The sequence below is a fragment of the Mauremys reevesii genome, linkage group 7, assembly GCF_016161935.1.
Source record: "Mauremys reevesii isolate NIE-2019 linkage group 7, ASM1616193v1, whole genome shotgun sequence".
NCBI classification, from domain to species: domain Eukaryota; kingdom Metazoa; phylum Chordata; order Testudines; family Geoemydidae; genus Mauremys; species Mauremys reevesii.
Window position 1 is genome coordinate 26534286 of NC_052629.1, and position 18911 is coordinate 26553196.

Below are 18911 nucleotides of genomic sequence, written 5' to 3' on the forward strand. Positions count from 1 at the left end.
TTAAAAAGCTGATTTAAAAGTTAAACAAACCAGAAGTCAAAATGTAAGTGGTGGCTACAGATTAGTAGAATGTTTTTCCCACAGCCTGGTGTAGCCAGTTGGCTTGTCAGTTTAAGTGTTTTGTTAAAACAAAATTAGGAACATTAAGCAGGTGATTCAGACTCATGGCATTGATCTCTAGAGCTTCATAGCTGTGATTTCAGTGCACAGAACTGCACATCAGGAAGGGTTTTGCTGGAGTTGTTAGGGTTCTAATCTATTCTTGGAGTAAATATGTTGAGCCAAATTCTTCCCCCATGTCATAGCAGCAGGAGGAGGAGGATAGGAAAAACTACAAAGAATGAAGTGGATGTGTGAAGAGGAAATAAACATCAGCAAAGGGGAAAATGAGCAACAATTCTATGTATTGGAAGAGGAAATAGATCTGGAAACGCACAATCACATGCACATGATCCTTCTTTCCCTCTTTTCCTGTCCACTTCTATCTCGGTTGATTGGAAGTGGCATATATTTTATCAACAAAAAGAATATCATCTGCTGCATGAACTGCCATATGAAATCAGACCATCTGCAATGATCTAACTCAGTGGTCCCCAACCTTTTTCATCTGGCAGGCGCCAGATGACGAGCCACCGAGGACCGTGGCAGCGGACAAGCATCCGCGGAAATGCCGCCAAATTATGGCGTCATTTCGGCGGCGACGCCTCTGGATGATGCTGTTTGTCAGCGGCAAGCAGCGTCATCCAGAAGCGTCACCGCTGAAATGCCGTGTGATAGAGATAGGACACTGCGTTGGGGACCCCTGGTCTAACTAATCTAGCCCACATTCTTTCAAAGCAGCAAATGCTGCATAGGGAGGAGGAAAACTTGTGAAATACTCTCCCAGATTATTTATTTTGGGGGCAGAGAGAGAAAGAGCGGGAAAGGGTGAAGAAGGGATTTAATTCTAGCCTGCCGTTAGTGATTAGCTTATACCTAAAGCACAAGGATTGATATTGTTAGGTTAATTATGCATTTCATTTTAAATTTTCTTTTCTCTTTTTAAAATGTGTTGTCTTTTAGAGTCATTAGATTGTACCTTGGTCTTGTAAATGGGAACATTCTGTTGACCTGTACATCACTTATTAATTTATGTACCTCTGTCATCCATCTTTTTTCATCTTCTCTATCACATCCCCTATCTTTTCCCCACCCCATTGTTCTATTTATAATATAGTTCTTTCAAAAGCATGCAATATTAATATTGAGTATATAACATTTATTTTACTGTGGTATTATAATGTTTTTCTTCTCATTTCCTATCTCCTGCTCAATACAGCTTAACATTTTATTCATCTGTTAGGCTGCATATCCAACAGATGTTCCAATGATGGCTTGCTCTTTTCCCTACAAGTTTACAGATACCCTACACACAAAGGTTTTGGACTATGTCAAATTGTGCCTTCTAATTCATATTGTCTTGTACTAGTCAATACAGAATTACATATTGCCTAATTAGTTTCTTTTGCTAGTGTTTGTTCGACACTCCTACCTAGTCCTCACTGGCCTACATAATTCTGTGTTCCCAGCAAATTTTGACACCTTACTATTCATTCTCCATTCCAGGTGACCAATAAATAGTTCATACACCACCACTCTTACTGCTGAGCCTTGAAGTTCTCTGTTATTAATTTCCTTGCACACAAATTGGCCATTTATTCCTACTGCTTGCTTCCTACTCCAAGACAATTTCTCATCATATTACTCTTTCTTTAATAACCAATTAAGTACATATGCACCCAGCCTGTGAAATTTAGACCTGAATGAGAATTTCACAGCATCATGGTTTAGGATTATTTGGGTCTGCGGGTTGGTTAAAGATTATCTCTGTTAGTGATGAACTCCACCAAGGACCACAATGTGACCTCCTTACACCCATTAGTGAGCAGCTATTCATATAAGCTAGTCTCAGTGACATTACTGGATTTACTTGTGAATGTAGATGCTCACCAGTGGGAGGGGAGATTCACAGTACTTTACCTGTTTTAGAAATGTATTGTGAATGGTTTTCTGAACTATTGCTTCTTTTACTGGTAAAAAAAATTAAAAGGAGGCTTAGCTGTGGTATAATTCTTAAAACCATTTAAAAGGTGGACACAGCGTTCATTGTTCTCCACTATGGATGCTGGTTTTCATAATTAAAAACATATTTGTTAAGGTGCTTAAATATTAACTGGCAAAGCAGCTTGAAAATTGGCCTTTGCAGATTGGAGCCATTCCATACAAAGCAACCAGAAAAGTAATATAAAAATGAACTATCCTCCAAGATATTAAGGGGTATTTAATGTTTACTGATAGAGTAATCAGTCAAGAAAATAAGAAGATGGGATGGAGATTTCCTTATGAGCCATACAATAGACAGATCAATTCTCCAATCTGGAATGAATGCAACTAATTTGCAATTACACATAGATAAGAAGATTTTCTATTGTAAAAACTCTATAGAACGACAATTGGGCAGTCAAGACTTCTTGGAATTTTTGGCCAGGCATTTTTAATGATACAGTTACACATCCCTTTTTCATGTAAGTAGTAATAAATCTAGGGGTGGGTCTTACTGTGTTTATGTCTGTGGCTTTAAAATAATGGAGTATGCCCTCTGCCTAAGGCTAATATACTATTCTTGATCTACACATGAACCTATTATTAATGTAACTGCGAATTCCATGCATAGTTCTAGGATAGTAGAGGGCCCTAAATGTGTTGGTATGTTAGCAAGACTGAAATATAGGCTGGAAACTTTTCAGTTGGTTGATCTTGTTCAGAAGAAATAATGGGTCAAATACAACACATGTAAGTGGGTGAAGCTCTTTTGAAGCTAATAGAGTTGCAGCTCCTAACATGGGGGCAGGATTTGGCTCAATGTATTCACTCCAAGAATCAATTAGAACACTAACAACTTCAGCAAATTCTTCCGGATATGCAGTAATTCTTTTGTGCACTGAAATCAAGCCAGACTTTGCTTTCACAAGCGGAATTTAGTGTCCACTCCTTCAAGATGGACCACTGCCTGCTGTTCAGAGGAACAAATGAATGATTGCGGGTGAAAATAATGAACCAATCTGATATGTGCTCTCAGTTAAAGAGAAGACTGGCACACAATGATGCACATGAAAGACAGGGTAGTCTGGAGCAGGGGTAGCAAACCTGTGGCCCTGGAGCCATGTGCGGCTGTTCAGAAGTTAATATGCGGCTCCTTGTATAGGCACCGACTCCCGGGCTGGAGCTTCAGGTGCCAACTTTCCAATGTGCCGGGGTGGGGGGCTCACTGCTCAACCCCGGGCTTTGCCACAGGACCTGCCCCTACTCCACCCCTCCCCTGAGCCTGCCATGCCCTCGCTCCTTCCCCTTCCCCCCTCCGAAGCCTCCTGCGCATCACAAAACAGCTGATCGGGAGGGCGAGGGAAACGCTGATCGATCGGCAGTTCTGTCAGTGGGTGGGAGGCACTGGGAGCAGGGCGGTGGTGGGGGGGAGCTGATGAGGGGCTGCTGACGTATTACTGTGGTTCTTTGGCAATGTACATTGGTAAATTCTGGCTCCTTCTCAGGCTCAGGCTAGCCACTCCTGGTCTAGAGGAATTGGTATCAGATTAGGGGCCAGGAAATAGACATTCTAATCCCAAACCTGCCAATTATTTGTTGTAAGACTTTGGGCAAGGAACAGCTCCTTTGTGACTGTTTCCAGTTTGTAAAATGGAGATAATACCTACTTGGCTCTCAGATGCTTATGAGAATTAGTTAATGTTTGTACAGTGATTTGTGAAGTGCAACATGCTATCTAAAGGGGATCTACTGTTACAAGAGTGATTTATAAATATGATGTCTGAATATATGAAAATAGTTAATAGATAAGGTGCTGGTAGATGTCACTCAAGAATATGTAGCATAGATCTTGGGTTTTGTAGGACAAATAAAACATGTTGTGTACTGCAAATGGCTTCCCTTTTATATTGGGCTCTTTCCCTTTACAACCCTGTGCAGTGGACTAAGTGGCATAAAGCTTCCATTACACAGATGTCCTGGATCATCATTCTGTGCTTTGAGGAAAGAGCAGGCTGCATGGGGCCTTGACTTATTCCAGCATAGGAGAGTGGAGAGAGGTGGTTAATGAGCTGAGCCAATGGAAGCGGGAGGTTAGGATGCGGGACTGGGGGGGGCAAGGGAGGAATAAACATCCTGTAAATGGCTGTTGCAGATTACTTCCAACTCTGTTACCACTTCCTTCCCTGGGCCATTCTTGTGACAGCACAGCTATACATAGTCACGTGTAGTCTTGCCCTAAGTGCATAATACTCTGCTACCCCGCTATAACGTGACCTGATATAACACGGGTTCGCATATAGCGCGGTAGCAGCGGGGCTCCGGTGGTGCTTTAAAGGGTCCGGGGCTCCGGCTGCTGTGGGGAGTCCCGGGCCCTTTAAATCACTGCTGGAGCCCTGCCCCCGCTACCCCAGGGCTGCAGCAGCGGGGCTTGGCAGTGCTTTAAAGGGTCTGGGGCTCCGGCTGCTGCGGGGAGCCCTGGGCCCTTTAAGTCACCGCCAGAGCCCTGCTGCTGCTACCCCGGGGCTGCAGCAGCGGGGCTGGGCTGGCAATTTAAAGGGTCCTGGCTCCCCGCAGTGGCCAGAGCACGGAGCTCTTTAAATCACCACCAGAGTCCTGCCGCTGGTATCCCAGGGCTGCAGCAGCAGGGCTCGGCCCCGCGTCCGGAGCCCTGGGCTCTTTAAATAACCGCTGCAGCCCTGCCACCACTACCCCAATATAATGGCGTTTCACTTATAACACGGTAGGGATTTTTGGCACCCCATTACCACGTTATAACAGGGGAGCGGTGTACTATTACATATTATCTTTGGGGGGAGATAGCTCAGTGGTTTGCGCATTGACTTGCTAAACCAAGCGTTGTGAGTTCAATCCTTGAGGGGGCCATTTGGGGAAAAAATCTGTCTGGGGATTGGTCCTGCTTTGAGCAGGGGGTTGGACTAGATGACCTCCTGAGGTCCCTTCCAACCCTGATATTCTATGAGTCATGCATAGGAACAATTTTAAGAATAAATAACTGTTGAAGAAGTTGAGGCAGACTCTGCAAGTTGTTTGTACCAGGATGCACCAACATGTGCAGAAAATAAAAAATGAAGTGGGAAAATTTGACAATCAGGGCAAGCCTGATTATGACATGGAAATAGTCAGCAGTTGGTGAATATCTTCAATTAAATTATGCAGAAAGCAGGAAGTCAAGTTTATTGCAGTCACTTAGACCCTACTCCAATGAAAAGCACTTTAAAACCATAGTTTTTCATTCACATACACACTGAGATCTGGCAAGTAGTGCAGTTTTTCTTTTATTTCCATGACACAGCATTGCTGATATGCAACTTCCTTCTCTGAGGTGTAGGTGAAGTTGGTTTTCTGTAAGAGGCCAACATACTACAGTCATGTAGTTCTTTTTATTCAATTATATCTTTATTTAAATATTAATTGTATGTGGCATAGACTAGTACTTTGGCTTATACTAAACATAAAACATAATGTGAACTTTCCAATAACAACAAAATTAAACTGAAATTTGGAGAGAATACATAAATTGTCTTCTGACCTTTGCTGTCTAAAGACCCTGATAGAGAAAAAGTTTGCAGTTGATTGCAGGATTTCAAAAAATTCTCTGATTTTTTTTTTCCTGGTAACCCAGAAAATACAGGTACAGTCAAACTAAATGCAGTGGTGTTTTATGTCCTCATATGAATAGCAAAGATTATTGTAACTAAGGTTAAAGAATATTTTTAGGGGTGTGTGTGTGTGTGTGTACACACATGCCCTCAGATTTGCCTGCTCCCTGACAATCTGTTTTCTGGCCTTCTCTGTGACTGCTCTGTTGTGTTAGCTAACCATCTCCTTCCAATGGAAAAAGACCAGATGTCCATGCATATTCTTTTTGATTTGTCACTACCATTTAATTTAATTGGTCATGTGACTTTGTTGCCTTTGACTGGAATTGATGGGACCATTAGAAGGAGTTGATGGGATCACTCTTGAGTACCTAAATTCATTCCTGTCAGAGAGAGAGAGAGAGAGTTCTAGTGTTGGCTAATTGCTCATCAACCCGAAGGCACTTCTGTGAAGGCTACAAAAGGTTCTAATCTGTCTCCTTTCCTGCTCAACATGAATGTGAGGCTGCTGAGGAAGATAATGAGATAATCTGGTCTGTGTTGCCATCAGCATGTTGTTGACATACAGAACTACATCTAGTTTTCATTGGACCCTGAGTATGTGGTATCCTTGCTTTTGTGGTGCTTGGCTGAGATAGGAACTTAGATAAAAATGAGCTGAAGATGCTTAGTAATAGATAAGATGGAAGGATACTGGAGAGTTTAACTGAAATGGTGTCTGCCCCCATTCAGGTGCTGTGCCCGTCCTTCAGAAATTAGGCTTTCATTGTGGGGGTTCTTTGGGCCCCTTGTTTGATTCCAGAGACCCAGGGAACTTAAAGGGCTAGAAATGACTTTTTTTCATCTGCATTCGGTGCAACATTCACACCCATTTCTCATTCATACGGATATTGTTATAACAGTCCATGCTTTTGTGACATCTAGATTAGAACACTGATGACTCATATTTAGCTTGTGATCCACTATGACCCCCAGATCCCTTTCTGCAGCACTCCATCCAAGGCAGTCATTTCCTATTTGTATGTGTGCAATTGATTGTTCCTTCCTAAGTGGAATACTTTGCATTTGTCCTTACTGAATTTCATTTATTTTCTTCAGACTATTTCTCCAGATCATTTTGAATTTTAATTCTAACCTCCAAAGCACGTGCAACCCCTCCCAGCTTGGTATCATTCACATGCTTCATAAGTGTACTCCCTGTGCCATTACCTAAATCATTGTTGAAGATATTGAACAGAACTGGTCTCAGAACTGATCCCTGTGGGACCCCACTTGATATGTCCTTCCAGCTTGTCTGTGAACCACTGATTACTTTCTGTGAACAGTTTTCCAACCAGTTATGCACCTACCTCATAGTAGCTCCATCGAGGTTGTATTTCCCTAGTTTGATTATGAGAAGGTCATGCAAGACAGTATCAAAAGCCTTACTAAAGTCAAGATTTACCACATCTACCACTTCCTCCCTATCCGCAAGGCTTGTTACCCTGTCAAAGGAAGCTATTAGGTTGGTTTGATATGATTTGTTCTTGAGAAATCCATGCTGATTGTTTCTTATCACCTTATTATTTTCCAGGGGTTTGCATATTGATTGCTTAATTATTTGCTCCATTATCTTTCTGGATAATGGAGCAAACCAATAAGGTGATTGGTTTGCAATTCCCTGGGTTGACCTTATTTCCCTTCTTGTAGATAGGCACTATATTTTCCCTTTTCCAGTCCTCTGGATCTCTCCTGTCTTCCATTATTTTCTAAGATAATTGCTAATGGCTCAGATATCTCCCCAGTCAAGTCCTTGAGTTTTCTAGGATGTATTTCATCAGGCCCTGGTGACTTAAAGACATCTAACTAGTTTTAGTAATTTTTAACTTGTTCTTTCCCTATTTTAGTCTCTGATCCTACCTCATTTTCACTGGCATTCACTATGTTAGACGTACAATTGTTACTAACCTTTTTGGTGAAAACTGAAACAAAAAAGTCATTTAACACTTCTGCCATTTCCACATTTTTTGTTATTGTTTTTGCCCCTTGATTGAGTAATGAGCCTACCCTGTCCCTTCCTCTTGCTTCTGATGTTCTTGATCAAGATCTTCATCAATGATTTCTTGTTACCCTTTATGTCTCTAGCTAGTTTAATGTTTTGTGCCTTGGCCTTTTTAATTTTGTGCCTACATACTTGTGTTATTTGTTTATATTCATCCTTTGTAATTTGACCTAGTTTCCACTTTTTGTAGGACTCATTTCTGATTTTCAGATCATTGAAGATCTCCTGGGTAAGCCAGGATGGTCTCTTTCCATACTTCCTGTCTTTCCTATGCTGTGGGATAGTTTGCTCTTGTGCCTTTATAATGTCTCTGAAAAACTGCCAACTCTCTTGAACTGTTTTTCCCGTTAGACTTGCTTCCCATGGGATCTTACCTACCAACTCCCTGAGTTTTCTAAAGTCTGCCTTCTTAATCCATTATCTTTATTGTATTGTATTCCCTCCTAACATTCCTTAGAATCCTGAGCTCTACCATTTCATGATCTCTTTCACCTCAGCTGTCCTCCACTTTCATATTCTCAACCAGTTCCTCCCTATTTGTCAAAATCAAATCTAGACCAGCCTTCCCCCCTAGTAGTTTTCTCCACCTTCTGAACTAAAAAATTGTCTCCAAAACATTCCAAGAACTTGTTGGGTAAGCTGTGCCCTGCTGTATTATTTTCCCAACAGATGTCTGGGCAGTTGAAGTTCCCCACCACCGCCAACTCCTGTGCTTTGGATGATTTTGTTAGTTGTTTAAAAAAAGTCTCATCCACTTCTTCCTGGTTAATCTTCTGTGTGATAGTTCTAGACAGAAATCTGTAGTGGTCTAGTTTCTTGTTTTTTATTTGTTCTTCCCCTCGACTCTTATATTGTTGCTTAAGGTGAAAATTTAGCAACTTTGGCTTTGGTTTGTTTGCTCCACTTCCCAGGGGGTTAGAGCTGTTGAGCCTGGGGAGTGGTGAGCGTGTTTCCATTTGGAAACTCAACCTTCAACCCTCAACCCTGTCTCTTGCTAGTCCTTGGCTTAATGAAAGCATTAAACAAAACATGCCTCAAAAAAGGGATCATTGCATTTGGAAATTTGTGAGACCACAATGTTAAAATGAGTTAAAATTGCCCTGAGACATAGTCTTTTTGTTCTTTTTGAAAACCTAGAATGTTTTAACCGTGGGTTTTTAGACTGGTTTCTGTGTTATGGACAGGAAGTGTTAAACCTGCTTATTGCTCTGCTGCATGAAATTGCACAGAAGTTGGTATCTGAATATCAGCAAATTGACTAGAAAGGATGAAGCAGCCTCCAAAATCAGATCAGCTTTAAAAAAAATCAGATTATAGCTTTAAAATGTTCAGCTCTCTAGGTCTGGATATTGCACAGCCACCTACACAGAATAAAAATTACCCTGACAAGGTCAATAGTGACAAAACAATGCATCTACATATCCCCAGCCTAACAATAACTTCAGTTATGTGCTTCAGACATAAGAAGGCTCTGTTTCATACCTCACTGAGCATTTCTTGTTCTTCTTTTTTACTTGCTTTGAGCATTTTTCTCATTTTTTGTTGAAGCTTTCCACTACTGGCAATATCAGCTCCATCACAGCAAGAGATATCAGCCTCTCTGCTTTGTCTCTTGGAGGAGGTTTATCATCTACCTTTTAAAAAAAAATCTTTTCTCTATGGGTAAAAACACACATTAAGAAACCTAACCAAATGAAAGGGACAGGGCATTCATATTTTATGCAAATATTGAGATTTTGGTGTGAAATAAGGGAGCAGTAAATGTGGGCCATTATTTACTCCATTTATATAATATGGGATTATAGGAAGGATGGGCTCAAAATTCCATTGAAATCAATAAGAGTTTTTCTGTTGACTACATTGGGCTTTGGATCAGTCCCGTTGTTTGCAGGACTATGCTTTCCTTCTTTTAAACAATTCCTCAGTTCTGCTCTGTGACTGAATATTATTAATCCAAACAAATGTTTTAAATGCGCAGCTACTTATTGGCATATGGCCGAGTATTGGCCAAACATGGATTAGTGTGTATATTTAAACTACTATCACAATACAGAACCTGCAACCCTGTAAGAAAACTTCAGATCTTCTGGAAAAAGCACAACTTATATGATCTTCTTTAGCGTAATAAGTACTTAGCCCTCTCATAGTGCTTTACATTTTTCAAAGCACAGTAACTATTTATATACAATGTCTGGCTCTCTAAATAAGAAACAGAGACAAATTTTAGCCTTCACAGCCCTTGTGCAGAAGGCTAATGCATGTTTGGTGATAATGGAAAATGTTTTTGTATACTCTGGAAATCCTAAGGAAAATATTTACTATTGAAATGCAATCACAATTAGTAGAAGCCTAACTGATTTGCTGCATAGGTGCTTTGTGCAAACCGTCGCAGGCAGTGGATTAGCCCAGTTTGATAACACTGTTTTTTCAGAACAAGTTCATACTTTAATGTTCACATCCATGCTATCAAGCTCTGTCCCAAATTCCTCTCTTTTTTGTTTTGTTCATTTTATTTCTAGAATTTAAGAATACATTTGAATGACATATAATAAAGAATCAAGGTGAGTGAGGTAATATCTTTGATTGGACCAACTTCTGTTGGTGTGAGAGACAAACTTTCAAGCTTAATCATAGCTGTTCTTTAGGTCTGGGAAACTTGAGTGTCACTGCTAAACACAAGTTTGAACAGATGGCTTAGAATGAGTAGTTAACATATTTCAAGGGACCAGTTAAGGGGAAGTGGCCCATTAACACCCCTCCAGTCATAAGGAGGAATGGAAGTGAGAGGGGTGAAAAAGCAGCTGGGGGTGGGGCATTGTTAGTGAGTTATAGCCATAAATCTCTGAGTGAGAAAAAGGTGGGTAGCAGGCACCAATATAGTACTGCTAGCAGCACTGAACTCCAACCGGGGGCACATCTGGGAAGGTTGTAGTCACAGAGGTTGTAGTCACAGCTGTGTTCCCACCTCTACTCCTGCATACTAGCAAAATCCTTGGGAGCCATTCTTCTGCTCTATGCAGGCATAATGCCTCCAGCCACTGGCACTCAGGCAGTGCACCTCCTTTTCCTTTCCTTTCCCCCAGTGCAGCTCTGGTTCCAAGGGCAGGTCTACACTACGGCAGGGATGACGCTGAGACTGATCCACCGGCGGTTGATTTAGCGGATCTAGTAAAGACCTGCCAGATCAACTGCAGATCGCTCTCCAGCCGACCCCTGTACTCTACCCCGGACAAGAAGAGTAAGGTAAGTCCCGTCGACCCCCGCAGTAACTTGACGTAAGGTACATCGACTCTAGCTATGTTATTCACGTAGCTGGAGTTGTGTAACATAGGTTGACTTACCATGGTAGTGTAGACATAGCCTAAGAGCCTTAATGGAGCCCAATATTTCCCAGTACACAAAAGCACTGGTATTAGCTTATACTTTTTACAGCTCTAAATACATTCTGTTTTTGAAGACGCAAACTTTGGCTATTCAGCTAAGGCTCCTGAGGAATTTTCCTTTTGGCTTACTAATAGACATATTAATGGTCCGATCCAAATCCTATTATACTCAAAAGTCTCCCATTGACTTGGATGGGAGTTCACTCAGGCCTTAAGGCATAAGTGGCTAATTCAAAGCCCCTGAAGTTAGTGGAAAGATGAGGACCTCAATGAGCTTTGAATCAGACTGCAAAGGAACACTGCAGTTCAAAGTCACATCACTGCCTCCAACTAATTCACCCCCCTAGTTCTTTCACAAATGAACCATTCTCTGAACATATGCATTAGTGGTGGTTAAATTATGTGTTGTGAATAAGTTATCCAACAAAGCTAGCTCATTTTCCCCACCATTCACAAATTGTTTGCAGATTCTGATTTCTATAGAGTATTCACTATTTAAAGGGTTTTACTAAATAGTTTATGCAAACAAATTTCAGCCTGGTTGTGAGCTGTTTGCTCTGATTGTGTCTACTTCTGTTCAATATTTATTATTCATGATGTGTGATTGGTTACCTAAGAATATGACCTCCATGAATAACAGTGAAGCAAATTCAGCAGCTTTTCCCACACGCACACTCCCACAGAGAGAGAGAAAATTAGGACAACTCTAATATGTATTCAGTACGCCACAGTTGTAGTGTATAACGTTGCATTTGATTCCTATATTAGCCATCCTGAATGGAGTCCAGGAAGTTGTAAAAAGTATTTTCTGTTGTATGATACTAAAAAGAATGCCTTCAGGTTTCTATTAAATCTTTGTCATAATGTGAAATATATATAACAGGCATAGGTGTTCTATGTATTTGTAACCTTTCCAGTGAAAATGTAGTAGCACATTGTAATAAACTAACTATTGATGAAGTTTTCTATATCCTTAGTATGGTTTATAAGTATTCAAAAAATAACAGCTTGCCTGGGATATCATTGCTTGTGATGTGAAGTGTAGGCTCAGCTGTAAATATTGGCAGTGATTCTTTTTTCTATGGCTGCTCTTTTCTGTTAGCGACGAGAACGTATAATACTATAATGCTCCCCTTTCTGTGTCCAGTTTGGGATTTGTACACAACACCTTGATGAAATGCAGAGGCATTACTCTCAGGAAGAAGTATTGTATTGTGAGTACAGAACTGGGAGCCAGACAACCTGGATTATATTTCTAGTTCTACCACACGCTACCTGTGTGACCTTGGGTGAGGTACTTAGCCACTCGGTGCCTCAGTTCATTGTCAATGGGACTTAGGCTCCCAAGTCACTTAAGTGCTACTGAAAATGTTATCTAATGTGTTTAGCGACAGGGAGAAAAAGGTTTTAATGAAGTTTGTTTGGTCAGACCCTTGTATGCTGTCATGAAAACATATATGTAAGTGTTCAGAAAATCAGTGTCATTGTTTAATTATTAGCCCGATTATAAAACAGAAGTAACTAGGTATAATTCATAAATGAAATATGTGAAACCTTGATGGAGGGTTAATCAATTAATGTAGTGAGCCAATCTTGAACTTTGAGAGACCAGGACAGAAATCAAGCTCAGCAATCTATGTGCCAATGACTTGAAAGCCACAGTTTTTTTCCTACCTATTCTCATTTTGGTGTGTTAATCTCGAGGGCAAGAACTGGTCCGATATCAGTAGCTAGTCACTTAAATTAGCAATTAGACATAGTGACATATCAGAATCTCCGCATACCTGAACCTATAATGTAGAGATCTTTCAGTATCTCTGCAAAAACTATGGGATTTATACCAGTTTGCTTAGTTGCTTCTCATGTGGCTTTGCTCCTGATCCGTCTATCCACTTGAAAAACATCTTAATTCTTCATCTTCATTTCCTAGGGTAATAATAACGTAACTTTTTACTCACATGTAATTTCTATAATAGTGCCTTATGATAACTAACCTTGTTTGTATAAAATGTAATAAATGTAAGTTTTACTGTTGATTTCTGCTCAGTACCATTGAGGATGCTGGTAGATCCTAAGGTACACATGTCATAAACAGATAGTTAAGGGTTAATGCCTCTTTTACCTGTAAAGGGTTAAAAAGTTCACCTGGCCTAGCTGACACCTGACCAGAGGAACCAATGGGGGAACAAGATGTTTCAAAAGGAAGGAGGGAAGTTTTCCTTTGTTTAGAGTTTCAGTTTCAGATGGAGTGAAAAAGATCAAGGAACCAGCCTCTTATCAGAGTAGTAAGTTTTAGAAAGGGATAAATAGGTTTATGTTTATTTTCTTTGTAACTTGTCTTGGTATCATTAAGGGAATTATCAAAATTTGGGTATTCTTGTGTGTATTAAGTTTTTGCCCAGGGGAACATCCTCTGTGTTTTGAATCTGTTGTCTGTGAGAGTAGCTGATATGCTAATCTCTCCCAGAGGGTTTTCTTTTACCTTTCTTTTTTTTAATTAAAAGCCTTTTTTCTTAATACCTGATTGATTTTTTCCTTGTTTTTAGATCCAAGCGGGTTGGATCTGGATCCACCAGGAGTTGGTGGGAGAAAGGAGGGGGGATGGTTAATTTCTTCTTGTTTTAAGATCCAAGGGGTTTGGATCTGTGTTCACCAGGGAATTGGTGAAGAGTCTCTCAAGGCTATCCAGGGAAGGGAATTAGTGCTTGGGAGTGGTGGCAGCGATACTTAATTACCAGATCTAAGCTGGTAATTAAGCTTAGAAGCGTCCATGCAGGTCCCCACATCTGTACCCTAAAGTTCAGAGTGGGGAAGGAACCTTGACAACACGGTGCTCAGGAGAAGTTGTTGATATGACTTTGAATTGCTTATGATATGTTGGATGGCCATCATATCTTATTCTTGGCTTCTGAAACTGTTGACAATAATAACATGCTTATTTTCATCTGTTGTGGTGACTATATGTTGTATCACTATCATTCATCTTTCCTTGCTCAGGTATTTTCTCTCCAGGCTTTATTTCCTTTGAAATGACAAAACCCTTTAAGTTGTTCATTGTGCCCCTGTCATCACCTTCCCAGTTTGTCTTGAAAGAACAGTATGAGTAGCTCATGGATCTGACCTAGTGATAACAAGAATTGCTTTTACTGAACTGTGTGCATCTCTGTTATTCCTTTTGACATTTCATCCCCAGCTTCCTGGTTAGGTTTTATGGACAAGTTATTAACCCCACAAACATGTATATGAAAACTGCAGGTTGTTTACTTCTGCCTGTTGTAAAGCTGCTGTTTAAATACTCTGTAACAGTATGTATAAATGATCCTCTTGATATAGTCTATTGTGCTTCTGCTATGTAACATCTAGTTTTCTGTCAAATGTTCCAAATTCTGTTGGTTTATGATCTATTTTCCAGGCTTTTTAAAGTTGTGATATGGTTTTTTAAAAATATTTATACTGTCTGAGATCTTTGAATGACAGAGGAAAGGTTCATAGATTTTTAAGGCCAGATGGGACCATTAGGATCATCTAGTCTGAACTCCTGCATAGCACAGGCCACAGAAGTTCACCTAGTGATTCCTGCTTCATTTCCAATGTTCATTAACCTCGCTGATGATGGACTGGGCTCATTATTCACTTCCTAAACCAAAAATCAGTTGTATTTTGTTAACTGAAGGTCAACTATTGATATACTGGCTTTAAGCAAATATTATTTATGAGATTGAGTTGATCAGAGGGCAGATGAAATCATCTGAAGTTAGTTTGGGTCTTGATATGTCCATCTACCTATCCACCTTTTTCTCATCCAGTTTAAAATCCATCCCAAACTCTACTCCCTCAGTTTTATCACATTATAAAGTGGAATTATGTGCACAACAGAGATGCATCAGCAAAACGCTTTGCTGGAGTACAGTTAAATGCAGATATTTAATCTTGATTTATGAGCTCCCAGTTGCTCCCAGTTGTGTGAGCTGATGCCATCCCCTGATCACGATACATTTTCTGATTGTTATAAATGGGGCTCAAGGTAGAATTGCAGTGCTTATAAAGTGTGCTTGGTTGAAAGAGTGACATCAAGCACAACTACGCTGGAATAATTGAAGACCATTAAATTATTTTTTACAGGGAAATACAGTATAGTTCTACTGGTTTGGTTTTGTTTCTGCCTCACATTAAAATAAAAAAACAAAGTAATTGCAAACTCTTAACAAAGGTACTAATATTTTCATAACACTTCCATTTACATGTTCATGAGAAATTGCAGAAGTTTGAATGTTGACCATTGAAAGAAACCATGAGCTCGGTAAATGAACAACTATATTATGAGTCTTGACTCTGAACTAAGCACTGAAGATAAAAAAAGAACCTGGTGTTGGTATTGTGGAGGGACATAAAGTTGATTTTGTACATTATGCAATAATACAAGGCTTGAAAAAAAAATTAAGATGGTATTTAACAATCCTTTCACACTCACTCAAAGTAGCAGATTAATAGCTCTGGAGTTTGTAATCCTTTAAATCCAAAGCAGGTGTATTTTGTTGCACAGGCAGGAGCAATGTAGGCTTCCTCATATAGTCCCATCAATATGCTTCATTCCTGAATTGGAAAGGTCACTGGAACAGAGGAGAGGGGTCCTTTTGTTTCCCCAGCCTTTTAGCAGTTGCTGGAACCAGGGCCCGCTCTAGGTTTTTTGCCACTCCAAGCAAAAATTTTTTGACTGCCCCCCCCACCCCATCCCTGGGCTCTCACCCCACCCGCACCCCCTGCCGCCCCACCCTGGGCTATCTCTTCCCCACCTCCACCAGCCCCCCCTGCTGCCTTAGCCCTGGGCTCTCTCTTCTCCACCCACCCACACCTCCCGCCACCCGAGCCCTAGGCTCTCTCTCCCCCTCGCACCCCCTGCCGCCCCAGCCCTGGGCTCTCTCTTCCCCCGCCCACACCCTCCGCCGCCCGAGCCCTGGGCTCTCTCTCCCCCGCACTCCCTGCCGCCCCAGCCCTGGGCTCTCTCTTCCCGCCCACACCCACCGCCACCCGAGCCCTGGGCGCTCTCTCCCCCACCCCCTGCCACCCCAGCCCTGGGCTCTCTCTCCCACACCCCCTGCTGCCCCAGCCCTGGGCTCCCCCACACCAGTGCTGACTCCGCCCATTGTCCCCTCACCTCCAGCTGGTCCAGCACTGGCAGGGTCAGGGTAAGCAGCGAGGCTCCCGGGCCGCACCTCAGCCCAGGGTCCCTCCAGCCAGGGCTCCTGCCTCCAGGTCCGGCCGGGACCCAGGAAGGCAGAACCAGGGGACCAGCCGGGACCCGGGAAGGCAGAACCAGGGGACCGGCCGGGACCCGGGAAGGCAGAACCAGGGGACCGGCCGGGACCCGGGAAGGCAGAACCAGGGGACCGGCCGGGACCCGGGAAGGCAGAACCAGGGGACCGGCCGGGACCCGGGAGGGCAGAACCAGGGGACCGTCCGAGACCCGGGAAGGCAGAACCAGGGGACCGGCCAGGACCTGGGAGGGCAGAACCAGGGGACCGGCCCAGCAGGGGGCTGAGGAGCCCCAGAAGGAGTGGAGCCCCGGAGAGCAGGACTCTATGGCCCCACTGCTGCTGCTGCTGCTTCTGGCCGCAATGCCACAGTCCCTGGGCAGCTCGGGCCACTTTGCCCAGCCCTGGCTGCTGCCACCCTGCAGCACCTGCCAGAGGCTCCATGCGCCCCGTGGGGCGGCCCCCAAACCCAAGTATCCCCCACTCAGATCCTGCCTGGCCCAGCCACAAGGTGCAGCGCTGCTCCCCCACGGTGCGAACCACAGCAGCCCCAAGGCGCCCCCCACACAGACGCGCTGCAGCTGCCAGGGCCAGCTCTAGGCTTTTGCCACCAGAAGTAAAAAAAAAAAAAAAAAAAGATGGCCAGAATGCCACCCTTGAAAATGTGCCGCCCCAAGCACGTGCTTGTTTTGCTGGTGCCTAGAGCCGGCCCTGGCTGGAACCCTGCTTAGGAGCAGCAGGAAGATTACTGCTGTCTGACTGGGACAGATGTGGTTGATTAGACACACTGATAGTGGGGACATGAGAATAGCCATGTAGAGAAAAGAGCTAGGGTTTTGGATAGTCAGAGCTAGAGAGAAGAAGGCCATAGACAATCATACAGAGATGATTTAGGTAGGGGACTATTTAGATGCATGGCCTGTTACTTTGGAATAAGATTTTTATTAATAAACCAAGCCCCAAGGGGAAGAGTTTTTGCCTGTGTGTGTAGCTTTTCATTCACAGGTGGGTGAAGACTTTTGCAATTTATATCTACTTTGGGGATTGGGAGGTTAGTTCACTCTTTATGTCCATTCAAATTCTTGGCCTTTCTTCTGAGACTTTCAAGTGTGAAAACTGTAATGCTAGTTTATAAATGTGGTATTTGTCTACTAAGAAGTGGACTGAGCATACCCCAAAATCTGTCAAACAGCAATGGCTTTCATCACTCCCAATTTCAGCAAAAAAATTATTGCCAGTAGCACTCCCCTGAGCCATCCAGTTCTTCAGTGTCCAGTTTTCAGGATGAGTCATTTGGGAAAGTATTATTATTATGGAATAGATCTAAAAACAAATGCTTTTTTAGCCACACTAAGGAGATCATTATTTATAAGCTCTTTAATAAATTGAATAAATCCAAAGTACTGAAATTCTATAGATAATGTTCTGCTAAATCCTGTCTTCAGTGTTCTGAAATTCAGCTGTGTTGTGTGTTCATGCTGAAAGGGGTTGGGGAGGTAAATTTAAATAGTTATTTAGGCCTGTTAATAACATGCTTAAGAACAATGTCATAAAGAGCTTTTGGATCATCTAGTGCCATCTGTGTTAAAGTTGATTATAGTTAATTATACAGGCATGAATTCCACAGTAAAATGGATGTCGTTGCTAGAACAGTTTGTTTGTGTTCAAGACAACAGGCTGACATAAAGTTAAACAGATGGAATTAGAGTCGGAGAAACAGTCTGCTCTGAATTAATCTAATGTAAATGAAAGAATCAATTGCATTTCCTTCCTTTTTACTGTTTCGAGGGAGGGGCATATTGAAACTGCTGAAAAGTTTAAGTAATGTTATATTTTCAGTCTCAGAATCTCAGTTTTGCTGTACATTATTCAAATGTGGGAATAACCACCACATCTTCCACTTGCATTTAATTTATTTGTATAATATATGCAAAATTCTATTAATATTTTCCATTTCCTTGATTCTGTGTTTGTTAGAATGAGTAACTATGTAGACTATACCTCCATCTGAGTTACATAAAAAGCAACATTTGTTCTATGTTGGAAACTCATGCTCTTGTATAAAACACAGAATAAATATATAAAGAATTTGTTATAAGAATGAAAATTATGCTCATGATTTCATTAACAGTCTGACCAGGAAGGGTTAATCTGAACTATCTCTAGGGGATTAATCTTTTGAGTAAAATCCAGGTCATCCAGGATTGAGCATGTCTCTGTTCAAGCTGTTGCTGAAATTGTACTAATCCGACACAAGAACTTTGGCTAGACTTTCATCAGAGGAAAATGACTACCATGTATCATGATGTTAACAGATCTGCTTACGCAGATCTACCCAGGAAATGGGCATGGCAAATTTATTTCCTTTCTCTTCCATCCCCAATCAGAACTTTCGGGGGTTGGGGTGTTACATACTTAATGTTGCCCTGATTAGGCCATTTCCATCTGATCTTCACCTACTAATATTTCATAGGTATTTCCAAAAAACCTAGAGCTAATATCATTTCCCTAATACAACGCCACTGTGCCCACC

At 41.9% G+C, this 18911-nt stretch overlaps 1 protein-coding gene across 1 annotated transcript in view; it reads left to right on the forward strand.

The window, feature by feature from the left end:
- JAKMIP3 (Janus kinase and microtubule interacting protein 3) overlaps nucleotides 1-18911 on the forward strand; it is a 130302-nt gene that overhangs the window by 9657 nt on the left and 101734 nt on the right. Inside the window, exons 2-3 of the mRNA XM_039483043.1 lie at nucleotides 10263-10304; nucleotides 10827-10986. The gene's annotated coding sequence lies outside the window, so the exon portion shown is untranslated. The remainder of the gene's footprint in view (nucleotides 1-10262; nucleotides 10305-10826; nucleotides 10987-18911) is intronic.